Source organism: Oncorhynchus mykiss, chromosome 25 (genome assembly GCF_057628025.1).
Source record: "Oncorhynchus mykiss isolate SJ-2025 chromosome 25, ASM5762802v1, whole genome shotgun sequence".
Classification (NCBI taxonomy): domain Eukaryota; kingdom Metazoa; phylum Chordata; class Actinopteri; order Salmoniformes; family Salmonidae; genus Oncorhynchus; species Oncorhynchus mykiss.
Window position 1 is genome coordinate 87,777,501 of NC_143046.1, and position 7,500 is coordinate 87,785,000.

General features: G+C 43.7%; 1 protein-coding gene across 2 annotated transcripts in view; it reads left to right on the plus strand.

The window, feature by feature from the left end:
- LOC110505965 (E3 ubiquitin-protein ligase TRIM9) overlaps window positions 1-7,500 on the plus strand; it is an 82,624-nt gene that overhangs the window by 1,331 nt on the left and 73,793 nt on the right. The window lies entirely within an intron of this gene.

Consider the following 7,500-nt stretch of genomic DNA (forward strand, 5'->3'; position numbering starts at 1 on the left):
TAGACTGTTTAGATCTGAGAACTGAAGTGAACACTTCACCTGTTCTGAGAACCTTCATGTTTAGTTCTGAGAACTGAAGTGAACATTTCACCTGTTCTGAGAACCTTCATATTTAGTTCTGAGAACCTTCATGTTTAGTTCTGAGAACCTTCATGTTTAGTTCTGAGAACTGAAGTGAACATTTCACCTGTTCTGAGAACCTTCATGTTTAGTTCTGAGAACCTTCATTTTTAGTTCTGAGAACCTTTATGTTTAGTTCTGAGAACCTTCATGTTTAGTTCTGAGAACCTTCATGTTTAGTTCTGAGAACCTTCATGTTTAGTTCTGAGAACTGAAGTGAATATTTCACCTGTTCTGAGAACCTTCATGTTTAGTTCTGAGAACCTTCATTTTTAGTTCTGAGAACTGAAGTGAACATTGCACCTGTTCTGAGAACCTTCATGTTTAGTTCTGAGAACCTTCATGTTTAGTTCTGAGAACTGAAGTGAACATTTCACCTGTTCTGAGAACCTTCATGTTTAGTTCTGAGAACCTTCATGTTTAGTTCTGAGAACCTTCATTTTTAGTTCTGAGAACCTTCATGTTTAGTTCCGAGAACCTTCATGTTTAATTCTGAGAACCTTCATGTTTAGTTCTGAGAACCTTCATGTTTAGTTCTGAGAACCTTCATGTTTAGTTCTGAGAACCTTCATTTTTAGTTCTGAGAACCTTCATGTTTAGTTCTGAGAACCTTCATTTTTAGTTCTGAGAACCTTCATGTTTAGTTCCGAGAACCTTCATGTTTAATTCTGAGAACCTTCATGTTTAGTTCTGAGAACCTTCATGTTTAATTCTGAGAACTGAAGTGAACATTTCACCTGTTCTGAGAACCTTCATGTTTAATTCTGAGAACCTTAATGTTTAGTTCTGAGAACCTTCATGTTTAATTCTGAGAACTGAAGTGAACATTTCACCTGTTCTGAGAACCTTCATGTTTAGTTCTGAGAACCTTCATGTTTAATTCTGAGAACCTTCATGTTTAATTCTGAGAACTGAAGTGAACATTTCACCTGTTCTGAGAACCTTCATGTTTAGTTCTGAGAACCTTCATGTTTAGTTCTGAGAACCTTCATGTTTAGTTCTGAGAACTGAAGTGAACATTTCACCTGTTCTGAGAACGTTTTCCTGGGATGTTTTATTAACAGAAATTATCGGTTATTTGAAGGTAATTAAATTAAATAAGGTTCTGAGAACATTCTCTAAATGTTGTGAATGTTTTCAATTAAATCTAAAGGTGCGATATGCATAAATTGCGCCACCATTTTCTGGTTTCAAAAATTCTAATAGTTTGCCTAATTTCAGTTTATGACAAAAAAAAAGCAGTGATTGTATAGAGAATCAATTGTACCATCTGAATCACAGTGAAAATATATTTTCCAATGGCAAAAATACAGTATTTTTAGCTGTTTGAAGCTGGTGTACAAAACAGAAAGTAAAAGAAGCAAAACACTGAACTTAATTAACGGGCAGCATAGAAAATACGCACATAGAAGAGATATACCGCTTCTTAGGTCTTGCTTTCAATGAAAATGACAGATCGATAACTCACATTTCTATGTGAATTTGAACTTTCACTGAATGTTTCAATAAGATTGTTAATTACAATGCTATCTTAGGTTAACTGTTCTGAACACCAAGCACTGATAAGACGCATGGAAATTCATTGGCTTAGTCATGTAAACACATTTTTAAAAAAAATTTATTGTGGCACAGCGCCAGTAAGATTCAAATCTATGATCTTCTGTTAGGTTTCCATGGAAATTAGTTCTCTGCGCCACCAGGATGAAGCTGGCATGACGTGTTTAAAAAAAAAAAACTCATACCAAGCTGTTCGTTTTAGTCTATTCCCCATTTCAAGGGAAACATGTCAGATCAGTGTATTACCAATGTTTACAGGAAGGCGAGCACGGGACACATGAAGTGAAGGCTCTGGGAGCTATGTGGAAACTTCACAAGGTAACTTGTTTGCCAAATGGCTACATTTATACCTCTCTGTTTTTCTAATGTCATAACGCTCGTTTAACTCACCAATTCTAGTCTTAAATTAGCTTCGCAAAGCCGCCTGATCCCGTGAGCTTACATTTCAGCTACCACGTTTGGTTCGTTGGAAGTTGTGGGAATGTAAGTTTTTGGTTTCCCATTGGTTCTGAGAATGAAGCAATACATTTCCTGACCGGTAAAACGTTTTTTAAACATTCTGAGAATTGAAGTGAACATTTTGCCTGTTCTGGGAATATTCGATTTTAGGTTGCAGGGAGGTTGTAAGAATGTTTACTATGGTTCTCTGAAAGTTTTCCTAGGATGTTTTATCAACGTTTTGAGAACGGAAATTCAAATATTTGAAGGTAAATAAATAAGGTTCTGAGAACATTAGCTAAATGTTGTGAATGTTTTGAATTAAATGTAAAGGTTACTTGGAGGTTTTTGCATAACTTCCTTAAAACTTTCACAGAATGTTTCAAAAATACTTTTAATTACACTGCTAGCTTAGGTTAACTGTTCTGAACACCAAGCACTGATAAGACACATGGAAATTCATTGGCTCAGTCATGTAAACACATTTATTTTTTTATTGTGGCACAGCGTCAGTAAGATTCAAATCTATGATCTTCTGTTAGGTTTCCATGGAAATTAGTTCTCTGCGCCACCAGGACGGAGCTGGCATGCCATGTTTTTTTTTATATAACTCATACAAAGCGGGGGTTTTTTTGAGACTCCATTTCAAAGGTAACAAGCACTCATTAAGATCAGGTGTGGCTAATTAGTGGGCGTGGCCAACACACCTGAACACACTTAACAAGATAGAGGATAGAGTTCTGTTGACACTGAGAACATGTATATGTATATGTAACGGATGTGAAACGGCTAGCTTAGTTAGCGTGGGCTACTAAATAGCGTTTCAATCAGTGACGTCACTTGCTCTGAGACCTTGAAGTAGTAGTTCGATGGGTAATGATGCTTCGAGGGTGACTGTTGATGTGTGCAGAAGGTCCCTGGTTCGCGCCCGGGTATGGGCGAGGGGACGGTTTAAAATTATACTGTTACATTGATGCTGTTGACCCGGATTACTGGTTGCTGCGGAAAAAGGAGGAAGGTCAAAAGGGGGGTGAGTGTAACGGATGTGAAACGGCTAGCTTAGTTAGCGTGGGCGCTAAATAGCGTTTCAATCAGTGACGTCACTTGCTCTGAGACCTTGAAGTAGTAGTTCCTCTTGCTCTGCAAGGGCCGCGGCTTTTGTGGAGCGATGGGTAACGATGCTTCGAGGGTGACTGTTGATGTGTGCAGAAGGTCCCTGGTTCGCGCCCGGGTATGGGCGAGGGGACGGTTTAAAATTATACTGTTACATATATATTTTTAAATCATATTCTTTGAACGTTACTAATGTTTTCTTGTGGTATTTATGGAAAGTTTTTAAATAGAACCATGAGGAAACCTGCAGAAACCGATATAATGAAGTACTGAAATACCCACAGAAGAATGTTGTTTCTTAACATTCTCTGAACGTTCTGAGAACATTACTTTTAATATAACCACGAGGAAACCTTTAGGAAGCGTTATGCTGAAGTATTGACATTCCAACCTAAGAAACATATGGTTCTCAGAACGTTATGTGCTAGCTGGATATATCCTGCACCCTTCCCAGAACTATATGGTAAGGTTATATGCACAATAACCATAGGACAACCATACTATCATCAAGCTCTAAGAAACATATGGTTCTCAGAACGTTATGTGCTAGCTGGGATGGTTCTCAGAACATTATGTGCTAACTGGGATGGTTCTCAGAACGTTATGTGCTAACTGGGATGGTTCTCAGAACGTTATGGGCTAACTGGGATGGTTCTCAGAACGTTATGGGCTAACTGGGATGGTTCTCAGAACGTTATGGGCTAACTGGGATGGTTCTCAGAACGTTATGTGCTAACTGGGATGGTTCTAAGAACGTTATGTGCCAGCTGGGATGGTTCTCAGAACGTTATGTGCTAACTGGGATGGTTCTCAGAACGTTATGTGCTAACTGGGATGGTTCTCAGAACGTTATGTGCTAACTGGGATGGTTCTAAGAACGTTATGTGCTAACTGGGATGGTTCTAAGAACGTTATGTGCTATCTGGGATGGTTCTCAGAACGTTATGTGCTAACTGGGATGGTTCTCAGAACGTTATGTGCTGTCTGGGATGGTTCTCAGAACGTTATGTGCTAACTGGGATGGTTCTCAGAACGTTATGTGCAAGCTGGGATGAATGTTGCTGTACAGCATGAAATCAGTCTGGTATTTACAAGGTTACAAGGTTAGTCCTAAATGGGCCCCTATATGAATGTCGTTCACTAATGCAATTGTGGAAACGAATAGCGTGTAGTAGTCTAGATTTAATAAGCCTAACCTATACTTTATTTTCAGCTCCAATTGAATTGTGGGTAGCCTAGATTACTAAATAGTGTGTAATAATACAATATGACATTTTTGTTGTTCACTTCTCATCAGTCTCTATAGTAGCCTGATATGACGATATCTACTTCAATGTTGTTGGCAGCCCCAAAAATAAATATATATATATATAAATCACAGCAGTTTCACCGGAGGTGCCATTGTTCTTTTAACAGACAAGCCTCTTACGCCTTGATGAAACCAACAGTGTCATTGCATCAATACTGCTTAATAAATTCTGCATTCAAACTTCTTTTTTTTTCATGATGTAATCCAACATTTTGTTGTTGTTGTTGTGGATATGTGTGCAACAAAAGTTGGGGAGGGGGGGGGTATATTGGGGGGGGGGGGGTATATGGGGGGGGTATATGGGGGGGGTATATGGGGGGGTATATGGGGGGGTATATGGGGGGGGTATATGGGAGGGGTATATGGGGGGGTACATGGGGGGGGTATATGGGAGGGGTATATGGGGGGTTATATGGGGGGGTATATGGGGGGATATATGGGGGGGGTATATGGGGGGGGTATATGGGAGGGGTATATGGGGGGTTATATGGGGGGGTATATGGGGGGATATATGGGGGGGTATATGGGGGGGTTATATGGGGGGGTATATGGGGGGATATATGGGGGGGTATATGGGGGGGTTATATGGGGGGGTATATTGGGGGGGTATATGGGGGGGGTATATGGGGGGGTTATATGGGGGGGTATATTGGGGGGGTATATGGGGGGGTATATGGGGGGGTATATGGGGGGGTATATGGGGGGATATATGGGGGGGGTATATGGGGGGGTTATATGGGGGGGTATATGGGGGGATATATGGGGGGGGTATATGGGGGGGTTATATGGGGGGGTATATTGGGGGGTATATGGCGAATATACCGCGGCGAAGGACTGTGCTTAGGCACGACACAATGCCTTTTAATGCTATTATAAAACTGTTTAGCAATGTAATTAGAGCAGTAAAATATATATATATATTGTCATACCCATGGTTTAAGGTCTGATATACCACAGCTTTCAGCCAATCAGCATTCAGTACTTCTTCTAGTGTACCAAAGCAATGCCAAATGCATCATACCGGCTGTATTCCTGTATTCCTGTATTCCTGTATTCCTGTATTCCTGTATTCCTGTATTCCTGTATTCCTGTATTCCTGTATTCCTGTATTCTGAAAGTTATGTATCTTGAAAACGTGATTGCAGACATGTCAAATATTGGACTAATGGACGAATGAACTAATGAAACAAATACCAAAATATAGTTTTTTGGTTGGAGTTTTCCTTTAACAAAGTAGCTACAAATATTCAAAAGTATTAAAAAAACGATCTTTTGAAAAAGTTTCAACGGTATTGAAAAAACCATCCTATTTCTGAGCCGACCATCCTGAGGCTATTTCTGAGCCCACCACCCTGAGGTTATTTCTGAGCCCACCACCCTGAGGCTGTTTCTGAGCCCACCACCCTGAGGCTATTTCTGAGCCCACCACCCTGAGGTTATTTCTGAGCCCACCACCCTGAGGCTGTTTCTGAGCCCACCACCCCGAGGCTATTTCTGAGCCCACCACCCTGAGGCTATTTCTGAGCCCACCACCCTGAGGCTATTTCTGAGCCCACCACCCTGAGGCTATTTCTGAGCCCACCACCCTGAGGCTGTTTCTGAGCCCACCACCCTGAGGCTATTTCTGAGCCCACCAACCTGAGGCTGTTTCTGAGCCCACCACCCTGAGGCTGTTTCTGAGCCCACCACCCTGAGGCTATTTCTGAGCCCACCACCCTGAGGCTATTTCTGAGCCCACCACCCTGAGGCTATTTCTGAGCCCACCACCCTGAGGTTATTTCTGAGCCCACCACCCTGAGGCTGTTTCTGAGCCCACCACCCTGAGGCTATTTCTGAGCCGACCACCCTGAGGCTATTTCTGAGCCGACCACCCTGAGGCTATTTCTGAGCCCACCATCCTGAGGCTATTTCTGAGCCCACCACCCTGAGGCTATTTCTGAGCCCACCACCCTGAGGTTATTTCTGAGCCCACCACCCTGAGGCTGTTTCTGAGCCCACCACCCCGAGGCTATTTCTGAGCCCACCACCCTGAGGCTATTTCTGAGCCCACCACCCTGAGGCTATTTCTGAGCCCACCACCCTGAGGCTATTTCTGAGCCCACCACCCTGAGGCTGTTTCTGAGCCCACCACCCTGAGGCTATTTCTGAGCCCACCAACCTGAGGCTGTTTCTGAGCCCACCACCCTGAGGCTGTTTCTGAGCCCACCACCCTGAGGCTATTTCTGAGCCCACCACCCTGAGGCTATTTCTGAGCCCACCACCCTGAGGCTATTTCTGAGCCCACCACCCTGAGGTTATTTCTGAGCCCACCACCCTGAGGCTGTTTCTGAGCCCACCACCCTGAGGCTATTTCTGAGCCGACCACCCTGAGGCTATTTCTGAGCCGACCACCCTGAGGCTATTTCTGAGCCCACCATCCTGAGGCTATTTCTGAGCCCACCACCCTGAGGCTATTTCTGAGCCCACCACCCTGAGGCTGTTTCTGAGCCCACCATCCTGAGGCTGTTTCTGAGCCCACCACCCTGAGGCTATTTCTGAGCCCACCACCCTGAGGCTATTTCTGAGCCCACCACCCTGAGGCTATTTCTGAGCCTACCACCCTGAGGCTATTTCTGAGCCCACCACCCTGAGGCTATTTCTGAGCCCACCACCCTGAGGCTATTTCTGAGCCCACCACCCTGAGGCTATTTCTGAGCCCACCACCCTGGGGCTATTTCTGAGCCCACCACCCTGAGGCTATTTCTGAGCCCACCACCCTGAGGCTATTTCTGAGCCCACCACCCTGAGGCTATTTCTGAGCCCACCACCCTGAGGCTATTTCTGAGCCCACCACCCTGCACCCAATGTGTCATGCCCTGAGTAGGAGGACAGGGGTAAACATAGAGCAACTATCTTTAACCCCCACACACTGACACACGCCCCCACACACTGACACACATCCCCCACACACACTCTACAGAACC